Below are 19,940 nucleotides of genomic sequence, written 5' to 3'. Positions count from 1 at the left end.
ATACACTTATATTAAATAATTTTTAAGATATTTTCTATGAATAAGGAAGGATTATTTTTAACTTGTAATTCAGGTATGAACCCTCTAATATTTTCTGATCATCTATTTATCTCATTTCACTATAAGATAAAGAGTCACATATTATCATCACTTTCCTTATTTTATCATCATACTAGGTTAAAAATAGCTTTATTTTCCGGTAACAATATTATCACTTGTGATTGCCAGAATGATAGGACTGTACAATGATGCAAGTCTTTTAGTTTTCTTAAGGTATGACATAAATAAATATATTTTATCTATAGTTCACTTGAGCTCAACAAATTGCTTTTACCATTTACCACTTAAAAGTCTTAAGTATACCAGATGATTAATGGATTAATAACTCAAGGTTGCCTAAGGTTGCCTGCTATTGAGGACAATATGGAAACATATATAAGCAAGATTGGAAAATGAAGTGTCATAAGATTCAAGAAGAGCATGAAATGGAGAAATGTCTCATGAAGCTGATTTTATTTGAGAGAGGTCTTAAACACTGGGCTTATTTCAACGGTGGCTCTAAATAAAAATGAATTGCCATGGAGAGAAAACCGCTTGTGCAAAGGCATTGGAATGGAAAAGCATAGATTGCATTTAAGGAGCGGTTTATTGGGTAGTTTAACTGAGGAAGGAGTTTGAAAAGATTTTTTAGGACTCTTTTCTATAAATATTGCAGACTATTCTAAGACACTTGCATATAATTTTCTGTACTTTATTAAAATTAATTTAGAACTTACCCAACAATAGTAAAACAGAAAGGTACATTTCATAGAGAGAAATTATCCTAATAAAGGACCCTCACAATGTGAAAAATGCCTGATGGTCGTTTTTGTCGATGTCCTGTGGATAAACTGAAACACATAATCATGTTCCATTCATCTGGTAGAGTTAGCTGATAACTGTGGTTTTCAAATAACTCAGTTCTAATGTTAATAGTTGCTCAAATATTCTATATTAGTATTTCCCGGGGTGAGTTCCATGGAACACTTTATATAAATGATGCACTAAAGATAAGCTTTTTATAATAAATATCTTGACTGTATACAGCATCTTAAAATTCCAAGAAAGAAAAATTAAAAATAACTAAAATGTATTAAACATTAACTACATATTAAGGTACCGTACTAAGAATTTAACATGAGTTTTATTTGTTAATTCTCACAGCCACATGTTTTTTGTAGGCACTATGATTATTTTTGTTTTACCGGATAGGAAATTGTGAATTGGTAACTGGCAGCATAATGCCAGGAACCAGGATGTTTCCTTCCAATATCCTTGTGATTCTTAGCTTTATTGGTCAGAAAACTTCTTGTGGGGATCATTTCTGATGAAAAGTGGTAAATGCTGTGTGCTTCTCTTTCATGAGAGCATAGCTTACCAAATATTTGTGAAAAAAATCCAGAGGAGACTAGTCACGTTCACTTATTTTATTAATTTTCATGGTGTCTTTATATTAGATAACCAAATCAAAACCAATTAATAAATCTAAAAAAAAAACAGCTTTACGTATTTTATATAAAATGTAATTTTCAGTTTCTCAAATAGGCAACAAATTTGCATGTTTTTTTTTTTTTTCAGGAATTTACTTGGCATATAGTTTAGTTAGACAAATAAATATATCTTCCTTGCAAGAGTTATTATGAGCACCCTGTAGACTTGAAGTAGGCAATTGAACACATACAGGAATCATATTTCCGTAAACTTCTTCTGTACTTTACACTAGAGGTACTGCATTTACATGACCATATTTAAAAATAATTTCCAATGAATTTAAAAGAAAAATAATTTGGAATGTTATTTACTCATTTTTATAAGAGTGACTTCTATGTCTTTATGGAGTTAAGAAGAAGTGAAAAACAAAGTTTCACTGGAGACTATTTGTTTTCTTTTTTTTTTTTTTTTTTTTAAATGAAGTTCCAAGACTGGGAAAAAGAAAAGAAGACGTAGCCTGACTTCTCCTCCTTCACTATATTTTAAAGTTTTATTTTATTTAGCTGACCCATAATAAGCTACATATTTATGGGGCAAATATTTATGGAGTAATGTCAATATATGAATGCATTTTGTAATGATCAAATCGGGGCAATTGGTAAATTCTTCACCTAAATATTTATTATTTATTCAGGGTGAGAACATTCTACGGCCTCTCAACTCACTATTTTGAAACATACAATATGTTCTTATTAACGATAGTCACCCTTCTTTTGCAATTGATACGGTTTTAATACATGTCCCCAACCAAATCTCTTGTTGCATTGTAATCCCCAATATTGGAGGTGCAGCCTGATGGGAGGTGCTTGGATCATGAGGGCAGATCTGTCATGAATGGCTTGGGCTATCCCCTTGGTGATAAGCTCTCACACTGAGTACACACAAGATTTGGTCATTTAAAACTTTGTGGTGTCTCCCACAAACCCCCTCTCTCTCTCTCTTATGCTTCTAGTTTTGCCATGTGATGCACCTGCTCCCACTTCACCTTTCACTATGAGTAAAACTCTCTGAGGCCTCCCCAGAAGCCATGCAATGACAGTGCCATGACTGAGCATCCTACAGATCTGTGAGCCAATTAAATCTCTTTTCTTTATACATTTTCCAGTCTTATGCATAATATTGGTACTGAGTAGATGGGCATTACTATAAAGATACCCCAAAATGTGAAAGCAACTTTGGAACTTGGAAACGGGCAGAAGTTGAAAGATTTTAGGGGGCTCAGAAGCCAGAAAGATAAGGGAAAATTTGGAACTTCTTAGAAACTGGTTAAACAATTGTGATCAAAATGCTGATAGTGATATGGACAGTGAAGTCTAGGCTTAGGAGGTATCATATGGAAATGATGAACTTATTGGAAACCAGAGCAAAGGTCACATGTGTTATGCCTTACCAAAGAACTTGGCTCCATTCTGTTTATGCCATAGGGATCTATGATGCAGGAGAAAATAAATGACTTAAAGTTGGAATTTACATTTAAACAGGATGCAGAGCATTAAGGCTTAGAAAAATTGCAGGCTGGTCATGTGTAAAAAAAAAAAAAATTTGGTGGGGGAGAAAAATTTAAGTAGTCTGGTAAGCAACCACCTGCTAGAGATATTTGTGTAACTACAAGGGAGCCAAGTACTAATATTCAAGACAATGGGAAGAAGATCTTGAAGGCATTTCAGAGATCTCCCAGACATCCCCTCCCATCACAGGCCCTGAGGCCTACAAGGACTGAACAGTTCTGTGGGCCAGGCCTGGGGTCCCACTCTCTCTGCAGCCTTGGGACACTGCTCCTCCATCCCGGCTACTCTGCCTCCAGCCTCTGCTCAAAGAGTCCCAGGTATAGCTTGGGCTTCTGCTTCAGAGGATACAAGCTGTAAGCCTTGGTGGCTTCCACATGATGCTAAGCCTGTACGAGCACATAGTGTAAGAGTTAAGGAGGTTTGTCAGCCTCCACCTAGATGGTCAGAGGATATATGAAAAAGCCTGGGTGCAAGGCAGAAGGTTGCTGCATGGGTGCAGCCTCCACAGAGATCCTCAACTAGGGAAGTGTAGAGGGGAAATGTGGGGTTTGAGGTCCCAAACAGAGTCCCCACTGGGGCACTCTATCTAGTGGAGCTGTGGGAAGGGGTTCACTATCCTCCAGACCCGAGAATGGTAGATCCACTGGCAACTTGCACACTGCATCTGGAAAAAAATAAAGGCACACTTAACTCCACCCCATGAAAGCAGCAACAGAAGCTGAACCCTGAGAAGCCACAGGGGTGGAGCTGCCCAAGGTCTTGGGATCTGATCCCTTGCACCAGTATGCCCAGGATGTGGGACATGGAGGCAAATGTGATTATTCTGGAGTTTTAATATTTAATGACTACTGAATACCTCTGTGTTTTGAAGCTTAATGCGGCCTGTAGCCTTTTTCTTTTGATTGACTACTCCCTCTTGGAACAGGAATGTTTACCCAATTCCTTTATCCCCATTGTATCTTGAAAATAAGTTATTTGTAATTCTTCAGGCTTATAGGTGAAAGGGACTTGCCTTGTCTCAGATGAGACTTTGAATGCTTGAGTTAACATTGGAATGAGTTAAGACTTTGAGAGACTGTTGGGATAGTATGACTGTATTTTGCAATGTGAGACAGAATGACATTTGGGGAGTCAGGAGTAAAATTACATGGTTTGAATATAGGTTTACACCAAATCTTATGTTGAATTGTAATCCCAGTGTTGGAGGTGGGGTCCAATGGGAGGTGTTTGGATCATGAGAGTAGATTCCTCATGAATGCCTTGGGCTATCCCCTTGATGGTAAGTGAATTCTTGCTCTGAGTTCACACAATAAAGGGTCACTGAAATTGTGTGGCACCTCTCTACCTTTCTCTCTTGTTCTTGCTTTCACCATATGATGTACCTGCTCCTAATTCACCTCCCACAATGAACAAAAGCTCCCTGAGACCACGTCAGAAGCCAAGCAATGTTGACACCATGCTTGTACAGCCTACAGAACCACGAGCCACTTAAACCTCTTTTCGTAATAAATTATCCAGTCTCAGGTATTTCTTTAGAGCAGTTGCAAGAACAGCCTAATACAGCAATCAAATGCCAAAACTTATTTCTCCTAATGGTAACTTTGTCATTTGAGACTCTTTATGTGCTCTATGTTTTTTAGTACTCTTCTGGATTAGCTATAATCTTAATGTGACAATTATGCATTTTTATGTTCATCTGATGCAAATTAATCTTATTTCTTTGCCATCAATTATTTTGGAGCCTTAATATGTAATGACTGCTCTGCTGTGTTTCGAACTTGCTTGAGGCCTGCAGCTCTTTTCTTTTGGCTCAACAGAAGGACTACATATGGAAAGACTACAATTCTTAGTGCTTGTTTTACTTAGTCTGGGCCATATCATTGAGATCTGACCAATGGGATGTGCTTGGAAATTATGTATACATTCATACGTTTCATAAAGCATCCTAAGTGAGCCTCCACACTTTATCTTAATTCATCTGTCAGACAGCTGAGTGCAGAGAATACCTGGAGGATACATCAGGATGAGAGCCACAGGATTGAAAAATTCTGGGTCCCTGTTTAAGTACTTTAAATAGAATTTCTCAGTGGAGCCTCCAAACTCAAATGGGACTGTGAGAAATAAAATTCCATTCGAGTTGCTGAGATTTGAGGGTTGTTTGTTTTAGAGGCTAACACAACCTACTATGCTGTCTTTTTCTGTTTTATTTATTTAAAACAAAAGCATATATGTGAATCTGCCAATGAAGTCTCTTAATCTATTTACAAATACTAAATCACTTAATGCTTACTACAACCCCATAATATAAGTAGTATTATTATCCAAATTATACAAAGGAGAAAACAGAAGCACATGTTCACACGGCTAGTAAGTAACAAAGCCAAGTTCCACTCTAGGCACTCTGGCTGCAGAGCTTCTGATCTTAAATTCCAGCTATACTACCTGAATTTAAGTAACTATTCTTTTAAAGATTTCATGGGTTTTTTTGGGTGGGAGCTACTTTGTGTCTTTCTATGTTTCTGAATATTTCAGCAGTTTTATAGCTGGCTAATTATGGAGAGACCAGAAGAGACATTGGCCTGAGTCTTACATTTAAGAATGACCTCAAATGTGACCTAATTAAATTTGAAATCACTGTGCTTTGTGTGTCTTATGATTGAATTAGTTAAATGTAAAATATTTAAATATCTGTAGCTCTATTTTCACTCTTCTTCACGTTCATTCAAATTACTAGGCAGCATTAATATTTGGAAGTGGCCCAGCCAAGCGCTTATTCTCTGAAAAGTCCTGTTTTGCACCACTCATTGATGAATACCTAAGAAAAACAATTGTCCATTCTATGAAGCTCAAAATGAATTCAACAGACTATTTCACTGAGTATCTAAAAGCTTGTAGATGCTTAAGGAACATTCCATGGTGCCACCAGGTAAGCCTCTGACAAAGCTGCAGTAGGCAGAGATAAGGAGAATAGAGAAGCTGAATATGTTCATTTACTTGTACTGAAATGAACTTAGAAACCTTTTATGTTCATCTAATTCTGGAAAAAATTACATAGATCAATCTTTTCTATATCCTGTAAGAAATTGTTAGGTCACATCTAACTAGAAGTTGTGTTATTGACAAAGGAGATATTGGCTAGAGCATCTGTGCTACCTCTGGCTTATTTAGCAGCGAGTCATGGGATCTGTAACTTTCACTTGGCTCTACTGAAAAGAAAGGAAAGATCTGTGGCTAATGAAATGTCAAAAATGTAACATCTCTAAGGGTTTGGCTCAACCCTTCAGAGTGCATCAGAGGGTCAGCACCAAGCTTCAAGTTAAATCCCTTCACAAACTGAGATCTTTGGGTTGTGAAAAACATTTTTTTTTTTTTTTTTGCTTCATCTTTCTGTCAGTTATTTTTTTCTGCCTTCTCAAACTAAACTGTTTGTTGCTTTAACGAATAATTGTATCCACGGGATTTGAGATTACTGTGAATTGACTGTATGGAGTGCTGTCATTTTATAAGTGGCATGCTCATGCAACTTTTTTCAGATTGCCAATGTGTTCCTGAGTGGTGCTATTGAAATTGTATGTGCCTATGTTTATTTTTGCCTGTCACATCTATTAACTTTAATTATCCAAATTATCCTTTTGTACAGTACTACCATTTATTATTTTATCTGTTATCTAAAAAGATGTTATCAGAGAGAATAATCAATTGAGTTAGCATCTCTTAAAAATGCTTTAGGTGACATAATAAAAGAGACCAAAGAATGAGGCTGAATGGTTAGAATTTGAGTTTCAGAACTTTTTTTCTAATATTTGGATAAAAAATTGATGACCCTTAAAAGTTTTTGGGCCTTAGTTTTCTCATCCGTTAAACCAACATAAGAATTTCAGTGAAAGTATTATTATAATGTAAATAAATTGATAGTATATTTGAAAGCACTTACACACTAAAGTTTAGCACAAAGGTTAGTTTTTTTTTTTTTTAATTTACTATTTTTATAAAAGTAAATAAATGAAAAAAGGCCATATGGACTGTTATGGTCAAATTCAGTCATTATTATGAAACATGTCCCAGTTTGGCATTTTTGTAGGAAAGCACACTCATGTTTTAAAATGCTCTTACCAAATAACCACTGAATGTATATGTCATTGCAGAAGAGATTTTCAGTGTCTTTTATAAAATTTTACTCATTTGTCTATACTAATCTAAAGAAAACCTTAAGATGACAAATAAAGGTCTAAGAAAATATTCGTGTCATTATTTAACTTTGAACATAGAAATTTCAAATTTGGGGAAAAAAACTATTTCCTTGAGAATTGGATGCATGATATGTAGCATCCATTTAAAATATAACTTCATCACTGACTCAGGCAACTTCATATCGTATTCCAATATCAGGTTCAAAAACACCTATTTAGAGTAAATTGATTTCTTATCATTTTTTTAATGACAGAAAATTTTTTTACTAAATTTATTTGGTATCCATTGTATTCACATTTTCTTGATTTTAGGAGTGTGTTCCACACTACTAATTATATTTACCATAATACAGATATACCATAGCTCAAAATGTAGAAAAACTCAACATGTTAAATGGCAGCAGTATTTTTGTTAAAAACCAAAATCTCTTTCAACAGGTACACAGTCTGATATCTATATATGTCGAAGTTTTTTGAAAAAATGAAAATGTCCAGAAGTAAAATGAAAAGGACGGACAGAGACCAAATGATATAATTAAAGTTAATTTAAAATTTTGAAATTAACCAAATTGCAAAATAAGGGCATAATGGTCACTAGCTCTATATTTTCCTATGTCACAAAGTAATCAATTTGCCATTTAAAAATTTATATCATTCTATGACTTTTCTTTTGACTGATGTGAACTGTTATTAATGCTATGTTTTACAAATCAACAGGTATTTTTTGTGTCTATTTTAGCTTTCATACTTTTGAGTATGATTTATTATGTTTAGGACTTCATGTTCTTTCTAAAAGAATGTCTTTGCTTTTGAATCTCCCAGTGAAAAAGAAACACAATATTATAAACCTAATTTTTCTAAAAGTCATAACATTAAAACTATCATAAAATATATACTATTTTTATGTAGACAAAATATATTCTGAAAATACATGCTACCTTCAGAGTTTTCTAAAAAACAACCATAGAGCCACATTTTCTTAATCCAATCTGTCACTGATGGACATTTGGGTTGATTCCAAATCTTTGCTATTGTGAATAGTGCTGCAATAAACATACGTGTGCATGTGTCTTTATAGCAGCATAATTTATAATCCTTTGGGTATATACCCAGTAATGGTGGATTAAGAAAATGTGGCACATATACACCATGGAATACTATGCAGCCATCAAAAAGGATGAGTTTGCGTCCTTTGTAGGGACATGGATGCAGCTGGAAACCATCATTCTTAGCAAACTATCACAAGAACAGAAAACCAAACACCGCATGTTCTCACTCATAGGTGGGAACTGAACAATAAGATCACTTGGACTCAGGAAGGGGAACATCACACACAGGGGCCTATCATAGGGAGGGGGGAGGGGGGAGGGATTGCACTGGGAGTTATACCTGATGTAAATGATGAGTTGATGGGTGCAGCACACCAACATGGCACAAGTATACATATGTAACAAATGTGCACGTTATGCACATGTACCCTGCAACTTAAAGTATAATAATAATAAATTAATTAAAAAAAAAAAAAAAGAAAAGAAAACACTCTCCTAAAATCCAGCTGAAAACAGCAATCTGATGTAACCCCTTCCAACTTGTTGTGATAAAGAGGCTTATTCCATGAAAAATAAAATTTCCACGATAAAAAAAAAAAAAAAACATAGAATATTCATGTGAAAAATTTATTTATTTATTTATTTATTTTTTTAAAGACAAAGTCTCACTTTTGTCACCCAGTTTGGACTGCAGTGGTATGATCTCAGCTCACTGCAACCTCTGCCTCCTGGTGTCAAGTGATTCTCCTGCTTCAGCCTCCCCAGTAGCTGGGATTACAGGCATGCACCACCACACCCAGCTAATTTTTGTGTTTTTAGTAGAGATGGGGTTTCAATATGTTGGCCAGGCTGGTCTCGAACTTCTAACCTCAAGTGATCCACCCACCTCAGCCTCCCAAAGTGCTGGGATTACAGGCGTGAGCCACTGCAACCAACCCAAAATTTAACTTGTTATTGTTTAAATATGTTAACTATGCTTGCTCTGTTGATACATTAGGAATTCAGTGTTGAGGGTTGCTTTGTTTTGTTTTGCTCTCACAGACTATAGGTATTAGCTCATTCTTGTATTGTTATAAAGAACTACCTGAGACTGGGTAATTTATAAAGAAAAGAAGTTTAATTAACTCAGTTCCTCAGGCTATATAGGAAGCTGGGAGGCGTCAGGAAACTTACAATCATGGTAAAAGGTGAAGGTGAAGCAGGCCCATCTTACATGGCTGGAGAAGAAGGAAAAGAGAGAAGAGGGAGGTGCTACACACTTTTAAATAACCAGATCTGGAGAGAACTAACTCAGTATCATGAAGACAGCAAGGGGGAAATCCACTCCTATGATTCAATCACCTCCCACCAGGCCCCTTCTTCAACATGGAGGATTACAATTTAACATGAGATTTGGGCAGGGACATGAATCCAAACCAGATCACCATAGATCTTATTTAACTTTTGAGCCAGTTACATGTAACAACGACCATGGAGTCAAGCAATAAATGAGGAAGTTTCTCCAGAAGCTTATAAAATTATAGCTGTCTCTTCAAGCACTGAGGGGTGGCTGGTTAAGCAGGTTATGATCTTTCCAGGGTGATATTGGAGGTTGTTTAAATTGCAATTACAGTTTATAGTGCAGCTGTTAAAATCCACCAAACCAAATTTTCAGAATGACCTTTTCCATTTATTTAAGGAATTTTGCCAAATGTTTAATTTCTAGGCATCTCACTTGGGCACTATTACAAAAATACACCTTTAAATGAATTATCTCATCTTTAGCATTCACACACAATAATGAATGTCTGTAAGTGACCTATAGTTTCAGTGGAATTAGCTCTGTTATATATAGGAGATGCTGTCAGACATGTAACTTTAATTTAAATAATATACAATAATTACTAGCCCTCCGGAAAGGAAGAGTATATTTGGAATTTTTTAAATGTTTCTTAAAGTTACCTCATCAATATTAAGAATTCAGTTTTGGAAATCTGTCACATTGGAAAAAGCATTGAAATAGCAATGTCAGTGCACTTATCTAAGCCATGTAAATGTCAAGTAACATATGAACATAATGCATTGTCTCTTTTTAATAATTTTTATTTAGCCACATCTATATTAATTTATATTAATCCAAGAAATAAACATCATATATTTATTTTTTCTTCATTTAAACAAATAGTTACAATTAGCCAAATGGGAGAACACTGTTTAAAAATTGATTTAGCTATGGCTTGTCTTGCTATCAAAATGGGTTAGTCCTAAATTACACTAAGCAAATTGAACACTGTTTAAAACATGATTGATTTAATTAGCTACACCTCTTTTAGAGGTCAGGAAACATTGATGAATACCTGGAGGGCTCAACGCTACTACTGTTCTTATCAGTAAAATGATCTTCTCCATATCAGAAGTGTTCAACCAAGTCTGTTGAATAAATATACGTGTTTTTGCTAGCTACACCGACAGAATATTTAAATGATAAAATTTTAAGTATAAAATCAAACATCAAATAGAACCAACTCCAGACAATACTTTCAAACTTCTATAGAACATGCCATATAAATGTAAAGGTTGAGCCGGTATATTTTGTTGTGGTTGGAAATGAAGGCTCAGAGGGCATCAGTTGGACTCTAGGCCAGAGTAAGTCCTATGAGATCTTGGAAAAATTACTTAACCATTCTAAACTGGTTTCCTCATCTGAAAGTTGTGAAAAATAAATTTACTGGCCTGCTAAAGTTTTTGGTAGGATAATAGCAAATAATGAGGAATAAGCTCTCAGTACAAAGCCTGGCAAATTGCAAATACTCCAGAAATGATAGGTATTATTATAGGTAAAATAAAAGTTAATGCAATAAACCAATATTCCTTCAAACAACAACTCAAACACACACTCTAGTTCGACTGCTTAAAGGAACATATGTGTCCAGTATCCATGCAGATAATCTAAATATCACAATGCCTATTTAGTATATTCTAATTTCCTTAGCTCCAGGGTCAAGCGTTCGAGGGCCAAGAAGTGGGGCCTTTGGAAGAAAGTAGACACAGATAGAAGATAAGTAAAAGCAAAGTGAAAGGAAATAGAAAATAATGACACACAACCTACTAGGCCCCAGGAAGTAGCCTCAAAGTTTGTTTGCCTTACCCTAGTTAATGTTCAAACCCAGAGTTAGATTAAACTATTATGATTCCCTTTTACAAATCAGGAAACTAGATTATAAACAAGCCAATTCCATTACCTGTAGTGAATCATCAGTAAGGGAGATGGGACTTCACCCCAGGTTGGTCTGCTCCTGAGTGGACCCATACTCTTTATGCTAAATTATATGGTCTCTTGTTAACAGAATTTCAGACAAGTATTTGGACAGACTGTATTGCAAAATAAGAATCGGGATCATTAGACTGAGAAGGGAGTCTCATCTAAGTAATTGAAGGGGAGAAGGTGGGAAATACTGCTTCAGCGGATCACTGAGGCAATGAAGCCTCAGTAGTTGAAAGGTTATTGGGGCCTTGCACATGAACTTCATTTGCATTCCCTCCTCTAACAGTTCCTCTTGATGTAACACTGTTCTGGGACTTTCACCTCTCAAAATCTTGGTTAGTTTATTTTTAAAATGGAAATAGTAAGACAGCTTTGAGGACCAAGTAAAATAATACATTTAAAGCATTTAACATCAATTTTAATAAATAGTGAGGTGGTTATTTTGTTGTTACTGTTGTCATCATTACATTGTTTAAAAAGCCAGGGTAGTCCATGCACTGAAAGATAAAACACATGATGGTAAAGAGGAAGAAAAAAATCAATCCCACTCTGAGCAGAGATGTAATAGAAATATGCATGGTAAGATGTAGACATGACCAGCTGCAATTCAGCAATGCATGTCAGGTATCATGAAGCTAGAGGAATTAGTATACATAAACACATATTGAAAATAACCTCTTAAAAATAAAGAAAGCAATATTGACTCTAAAAAGATGTTCATAGTATTTGGATATTTGGCTAAAATAACTTCACTGTCTCCTGAATACTGAAGTGAAAAATTCAGTACTATACTCCTTTATTCTTAATGTCCTGATGTCACAGCTTTGTGCAGTGATGAGTTACAGTCACCTTAAAACATTAGTTTAAAGGACAACAATTGCAGACATTATTTATATAACAAGAGGCCTTTCATGTTCTAATTTATACTTTATACATAGCAGTACTCTTAATAAGTTGCATTTAGTTGTATGTCAGAACCACTGTCAGGTGAAGAGAATGTAAGCAAGATTATTTTGACATTTTGTAGAGATGACAGTATATAAAGAGGAATTTGGAGCTAAGTCCATGGAGTAAGGGAATCAGAGAAAATGGGGATTAGCATCGAAACCATCACTGTTATTCTCCCCCTGAAAGAGAGCACATAGTCATCTCCTTGTCCTTTTGCTGTCTTGAAATCTGAACAGTTCAGAAGCACTTCATTCAGGGATGTAGACAGCCAGAAGACTTCTTGGGAAGCCACGTTATTCTGGAAAGGTTACTGGTTTCAAAAGATAAGTAAAGTGGATGATATAAAATTAGCAGTCAAACGGTTCTGAGTCCTGGGGTCATACACCAGCGTTTCAATTCTAGCCTGCCACTTAAAAGCTCCATGTTTTTGTATGAGTTAATTAGTCTCTTTAAGCTTCAATTCTACATTTGTAAATGACTTTACTAATAGCAATGAAGAATTATCTGATTCAGAATTAATTTATAATATTGTAATTGATAATTCAGTCTAAAGGTCCTTCACATGTGTCCAGATTTAATTTATTTAGCTTATAAAAACTGATTCGCTGTAATTAGATTATAAAAACTTCAGGTAGTATTGTTATTTAACATTACGTATATTCCATAGAAAGTATTCAGCATATATTAGGTATTCCAAAAACTACAAGATGAGAACATTGTACTTCTACTAATTCAATACATGGAGGCTTATAAATAATTCTCTTGTGAAAGTTGTTTTAATACCAGTCAAATAGCTAATAATTTTATTATTCAGTTTGTTCTATTTTGGTAAGTACAAGAAAAATAAAATATTGCTTATTTGACTTTTTAAAAACTCAGACTACATTATCTTATACAAATGAAAAAAATGTAGAGTGTAACTTCAAACCCTAGTAGATTATAGTGCTATATATGAAGCAAAAAATATCAAAATTATTATACACTGGAACACTCTGGTAATATTCCTCCCAGATTTACTCAAGACATTGTTTGGCAATGGAGTAGTGAAGGTGATTTATTTTAGATTTCTGTTTTATTTTCTGATATGGCCTTTACTTAAATTTTCCCTAGTATTTCCATCTTTATGAAAATTCTTCTTCCTCTCAGGAAAGCTATGAAGAAATTGCTATTTGTCATGTAAAATCTTTTTGTTATTTAACTCTATTGTCTATGAAAAAAAATTCTGCATGCAACCTAAAATTTAAAACTTAATTTTTACAACAGAGAAGAGCCTTGGCAGTGAAACAGATATGAAAATATAGTATTTACAATTACTAATTCTTGGGGAAAACGGAAAGATCCAAGCCCAGAACACAGAGATCTTTTATAGCTACACACAAATGGAGGGGAAAAAGAGAGAAAATATGTTCATTCCCCAAACTGAAGACAAGGATGAGGAAGTATTATGACTTTCAAGTCTCATTTGCAGCGTTTCTACCTCAAAGCATCATCACATATCATGAGTTCATATTCTGCAACAGTAATGATGCAGTTTTCGAATATAATAATACAGGAAAGTGAACCATATGAAAAACCAGCAGGAAATTGTTGTGCCGAAAAATAACTTCCTTTAGGAAAAAGACTTGATAGGTATCGCACTGTGCATAAAAACAAGTTATTTAGACATAGGGAAATTGACATTTCAGTCATTTCAGCTTTTTGTAGCTTGGACACGAATATAATCTCAAATATGAATTGAGTTCATATAGCTCCTTGCATAATCATATGTTGAGATATACGATTACACTAATTCCACGTACCAAATCATATGGTGAGCCAAATGTATTTTAAAACATTTTCACCTATTTTGACATGCATGTGGTCTGAATATATGCAGAAAACTATTAGATGTGTGTCTTATGTTATAGTATCAAACATTTAAAAGGAGAAAATCAGGGAAAAAATAATACTCACCTTTTTTCCTACTTTTTCAACATGCTATGAATAGAGTTTGCCTCTCACTTAACTTTAACACAAAATAAACAAGAAGACACTCCAGGATTTTTAAATCAGCTTTATGGAAATACAATACATTTCAACTATTTAAGTTATTTAATAGTGTATATTTGGTTTGTTTCCAGTTTTGAGCTATTGTGATTACAACAGCTATGTACATTTATGTACATATTGTTGTATTGACACATGTTTTTATTATCTTTGATACATCTCTGGGAGTCAAATGGTTGTACCTTAAGGTAGGTATACATTTAACATTTTAGGTTACTGCTAAATAGCTTGCCAAAATTATTATATCATTTTACTTTCTGCTAACAGGGTATGAGATTTCCAGTTACTCCAAGTCCTCATAAACATTTTGCATTATCAGCTTCTTTACTTTCCTCCATTCTCATGTGTGTGGAACAGTATCTCATCGGGCTTTTTAATCTGTAATTCTGATGACTAATGCTGTTGAGTATCTTTTCACATGCTCATTGGACATTTATATTCTTTTGTGAAGTATCTGCTAAATGATTTGCCCATTTTCAAATGTTTGCCTTCTTCCTATTGAGCTGTAACAAGACTATCTTCTGGATGCAAGCCCTTTGTCAGATTTATCATTTTAAATATTTTCTCCTCTTTTGTGACTTGCCTTTTGATTTTCTTTACAGCCATTCCAAAGAGCAAATATTTTTAACTTGAATACAGTCTAATTTCTCAAGCTCTGAGGTAAATTTGAAACAGTTGAAAATTATGTTTCTTAAAGCTGTCTAAATATGTAGATATTCTGGTTTCTCATTCAAATGTGAGCTTATCCTGTTCAGATTTTTATAACACTTTTTTCCTTCCACCATTTCCAACCTGGTTAGCTATATTTTACCTCACCAGGGCAAGAGAACACAAACTTCTGTTAGCAGCCAACACTCAGATGACTAATGAATCCACAAACTTCCTACAAAAGCAATAAAGGAAGGCAAAGTAAAATGGACTGTTTCATTTTTTTAAGGCTTTTGCCCATTTGATTAGGCCCAGAAATTGGTTGAGTGGGTGAAAATAGTCAGAAACAGGACCACTTAAAAGCATGGCAGAAAGAGAACTCTGTAGCCATAGCAAGTATCATAATTTGAAGCAAATAAAATTAAATCAATACAAAAAAAAAAAAGAGTAAGCATGAATAAATAGCACAAAATGATAGATGAAAAAGAAAAAGTACACCAAATGCCCACCTTCAGGGAGGAAATATTTTGCATGGTTTCACATAAAGTACTTCAATCTGAAAAAGTCTACATATACATCAATTCTATCACAAAGTGCATAGTCATAAAACATAACAAGATATAAGAGGGTCCAAGTGGACTAACAAGTTAATCATGAAAAATGAAATAATTATATTATTGAAAGTCTAGCAACAGATAATATTCTTACTCTTGATGCAATTAGATGAAACACACATATAAAAAAATCAGCTTAAAATAAAAACTTTCATTTTTTGCAGAATGAAAAATAACAAAATTAGAATATAAGAAAATTACTATTGAGATAGACCACCATCATGAATGACACCGTAACTATCTGCACTAGAAAGTTCATGACCAACCAACTACTTCAGAGGAAACAAATGGTCATTGATGTCCTTCACCCCGGGAAGGCAACAGTGTCTAAGACAGAAATTCGGGAAAAACTAGCCAAAATGTACAAGATCACACTGGATGTCATCTTTGTATTTCGATTCAAAACTCATTTTGGTGGTGGAAAGACAACTGGCTTTGGCATGATTTGTGACACTTGGATTATGCAAAGAAAAATGAACCCAAACTTAGACTTGCAAGAATGGCCTGTATGAGAAGAAAAAGACCTCAAGAAAACAACGAAAGGAACACAAGAACAGAATGAAGAAAGTTAGGGGGACTGCAAAAGCCAATGTTGGTGCTTGCAAAAAGCCGAAGGAGTAAAGGTGCTGCAATGATGTTATTTGTGCCCACTGTGGATTTGTCACGAGAAGATTAATAAATTAAAAACTTTCATGTGATAGAAAAAAGAAAATTACTATCATCAAATCTATTAAATTCTAATATAAGAAAGTTAATAAGTATAATGAATTAAAAAACTAATTATCTTATATAGATATAAAGTGGCAAGATATGAAATAAACATACATATAATTACATATACAATAAAAATCAAGGAAATTAAAATAAAACTGGTTTATAATATAGCTTGACTATCCCTAATTCAAAAATCCAAATTCCAAAATGCTCCAAAATCTGAAATTTTTGAGAGCTGACATTTTACTACAAGTGGAAAATTCTAAACCTTACCTCATGTGATGGGTCACTGTCAAAATGCAGCAAAAACTTTGTTTTATGGACAAAGTATTGAAAATATTATATAAAATTACCTTCAGGCTGTGTGTATAAATCACACAGGAAACACAAATGAATTTCATGTTTACACTTGGGCCCCATCTCCCAGATATCTCATTATATACATTCAAACATAACAAAATCTGAAAATGCCCATCTGTCGTCAGTAGAGACTAGCATTGAGTCCCAGTGATGTACTGGGGTGATATGTCAGTTACCTGGTGGTAGGTTGATTACATTGGACTGGTCTCCTCATGGAAGAGGCAGCAGTTGGTTCTTACTGTAACGGATACTTATTTTCTATATGGATTTCCTTCCCTGCATACAGTGCTTCTACCAGAACTACCATTTGTGGATTTACAAAATGCCTTTCCAACCATCATAGTATTATCTCACACAGCTATGCTCTCATTAAGGAACTCACTTCACATCAAATAAAGTATAACAATGGGCCATATGCTATTGACATGGAGCAGCCACGCTTCCTTAAAACAAAAAAAAATATTTAAAGGGCTTAAAGGTAGAGGGCAGTTTACTGCTTATAGACTAGGAATCCCAGAGTTTACAGAAGAAGAATTTGGGTAGTAACTAGGGAAAGTAGAATAGCATTATAGCTTATAATAAAGATAGTATGAGATAATATAAATTGTCCTAGAGTCTTGCTTATTAATCGGAGAGGTAAACAGCGATGAAAGGAAAGATGCATTTAGTCTTAATGGTGTGTTAGAGAAGAGAGATCTTTAAGTCAAACAGGATTTACTTGTTTTACAGTGTTTCTCACACTCCACAGCAACTTCAAACAAACAACCCAATTCTGAATAGCGCCTTTCCTCCTAAAACTTACAATTATTCAGGTTTAGGCAGAAGACCTGATGTATTTTTAAAGTTCCCCATGTGATTCTAATGTAAAGCCATTGTTGAAGCTTCTCAGTCATTGTCTAGAAATGAGTCTCAGTAATGGCGAACTGGAATTTATGTTTTTACTTGTCAGCTGGTGGAGGCAGGGTATAGAAGGACAGTCAGTCAAATGAATTAAAACATGATCCCTGTGTGTCTTCTCTTGAGAGAAGAAGGAGTATTCTATAATTCTAAGCAAGTTCAGTAAGGATTTGAAACAAAGAAGCAAATAACATGTTTGTCGGTGGGTTTTCTCATTTGAATTTTCCCAGAGTTGGTATGCTTACCAACCTCACAATAATTCTAGGCCAATATTCCCTTCTGAGACTTAATCATTTGTGTCTTTGTTGGTGGAAGATTAGTCAATGAAATAACCTGGCTCTTCAAAGATTTTGAGATTACCAGATACAATTAAAACAAAATGTAGGTCACATTAGAGAACATATATTTGGGAATGAAAAAAAGAAATGCAATATACTGAGATTCAATGGAATGCTTAGTGATATTTGTGGTAGCAAAGTATCACTAGAGACATGCATAATTAAATTTTTGTTGTCCCTACCAGTTATGTGACATTAAAGATCTAGCAGTATATTATCTCCAAAAGTAAAATTGGAACCTCCAGATACTTGAAAAAGTTACATAGAATAAAATTATAGAGAAATTTTATGCTTACAGATAAAAGAATTGCTTTTGCCAGTTATATTATTATAAGTGCTTAAAAGGGACATCGATTCTTATGTAAATATATGTCATTTTCAGTCATAAACTTAAGATCTTAAGTTAGGGAACAAATAGTCACGCAGACTGATTTATCAAAAAAATAGGTGTCAATGATTTAACAAAATATAATTATAAAAAAAATTAAATGAATAAAACAAAAAAATATAAAGTCATCCTATTTTCTTCGGAGCTCAGATGATTTAGAGACAAATCTAACCAATAAGAGTTTAGTTAAGCAGTACTGCTTACATTCAAACTAACTTTTCCAGTACATGAGCTCAGGAAAGCACATTCCAATTGTAATTTTCTTTCCTCTTTGCTCATTGCTCCTTTTGCTCTAGTTTATCTTTGTCACCCGAGTCTGCTTTCAGGTTGTTTGGAGGACAAATAATCCACATTTTTCTAAATCATTAAACTAGAATCATACCACTCATTTAGGTTTCTTAACTAGTTCTGCTTTTTTTGAATAGAATTATACATTTTTAAAAACACATGAATGTATATAGCTTTAAAATAATCTTTAAAAGCTTAAGACAAAGGCATGTGTTTCTCTAGCACACATTTTTCTATTACCCCTTTGTATTCCCCAGACAAAAATATTTCAATTCTTCCTAGTTTTAGTTTGCATATTGCTAAATAGTATAAATGTACTTGAATTAATCAACAGTAAATATTATTTACTTCTTGTAGTAATGAATCAACCTTTTTTTTATACCACTTGTCACTCCTCCATCTTTTCAATATCATTGTATCACAATTAGTGTAAAACTAACTTTCAGTATTTTTATTATCATTACTGGTTATTCTTTCATGCTAGACCATGTAGATTATTATTAATACATTCTGTCTTATAGACCAATCTCTTATTTCTTCTACATCATTTTTCCCCTTTTAATTTACTAGTTTTTAAAAAAAAAAAAAAAAAAAAACATTAAATCTAAGCACAACTTTTATCTACTTCTCAATAAAATTCCTCTTGACAAAACCCAGTCTGTATTGTCTGGATGGGTTGCTATCTGGACCTTCTGTACAGTAATTATTCTAGTATTTTCTTTTTTTTTTTTTCTAGGTTAACTGTTTATTGCCGAAATTGATATTCTTGACTGACAAATTGGTTTCATCATATTGGCAAACCTATAAAATAGTCCTATTAAGGAATTATTTTAAAAATAAAGTTATTTCTAAGACATATTAAGATATAGCTATATTCATTAAAGCAAAACAACTGTTTTAACATTAAAAATAACATAAATATAATTCTCAGTAAAAGTTCATATACATTAGTTTCTTAGCTATAATTTGTATCTAATATATAAGCTCTCTGTTTTGGAAAAAATATTTTAAAAATATAGTTGTATTATCTTTAATTGCTTCATAAAATCATAGTCTTTTTCAAGTTGCATTTTGTGATTGCTACATTTGAAATTATTGATTTTTTTCAAGTTACTATTTTCTATATAAATTATGATTTTTAAATTTGAGAATGTAACCTCTATGTTGATAATGAGGTA

At 33.9% G+C, this 19,940-nt stretch overlaps 1 pseudogene; it reads left to right on the top strand.

The window, feature by feature from the left end:
* The first annotated feature begins 15,998 nt into the window (after window positions 1–15,998).
* Window positions 15,999–16,398, top strand: LOC693442 (small ribosomal subunit protein eS24 pseudogene; annotated as a pseudogene).
* Window positions 16,399–19,940: the final 3,542 nt, after the last annotated feature.

The sequence above is a fragment of the Macaca mulatta genome, chromosome 6, assembly GCF_049350105.2.
Source record: "Macaca mulatta isolate MMU2019108-1 chromosome 6, T2T-MMU8v2.0, whole genome shotgun sequence".
NCBI classification, from domain to species: Eukaryota; Metazoa; Chordata; class Mammalia; order Primates; family Cercopithecidae; genus Macaca; species Macaca mulatta.
Note: the sequence above shows the minus strand (reverse complement) of the source record. Positions and strands in the feature narration are given on the sequence as shown.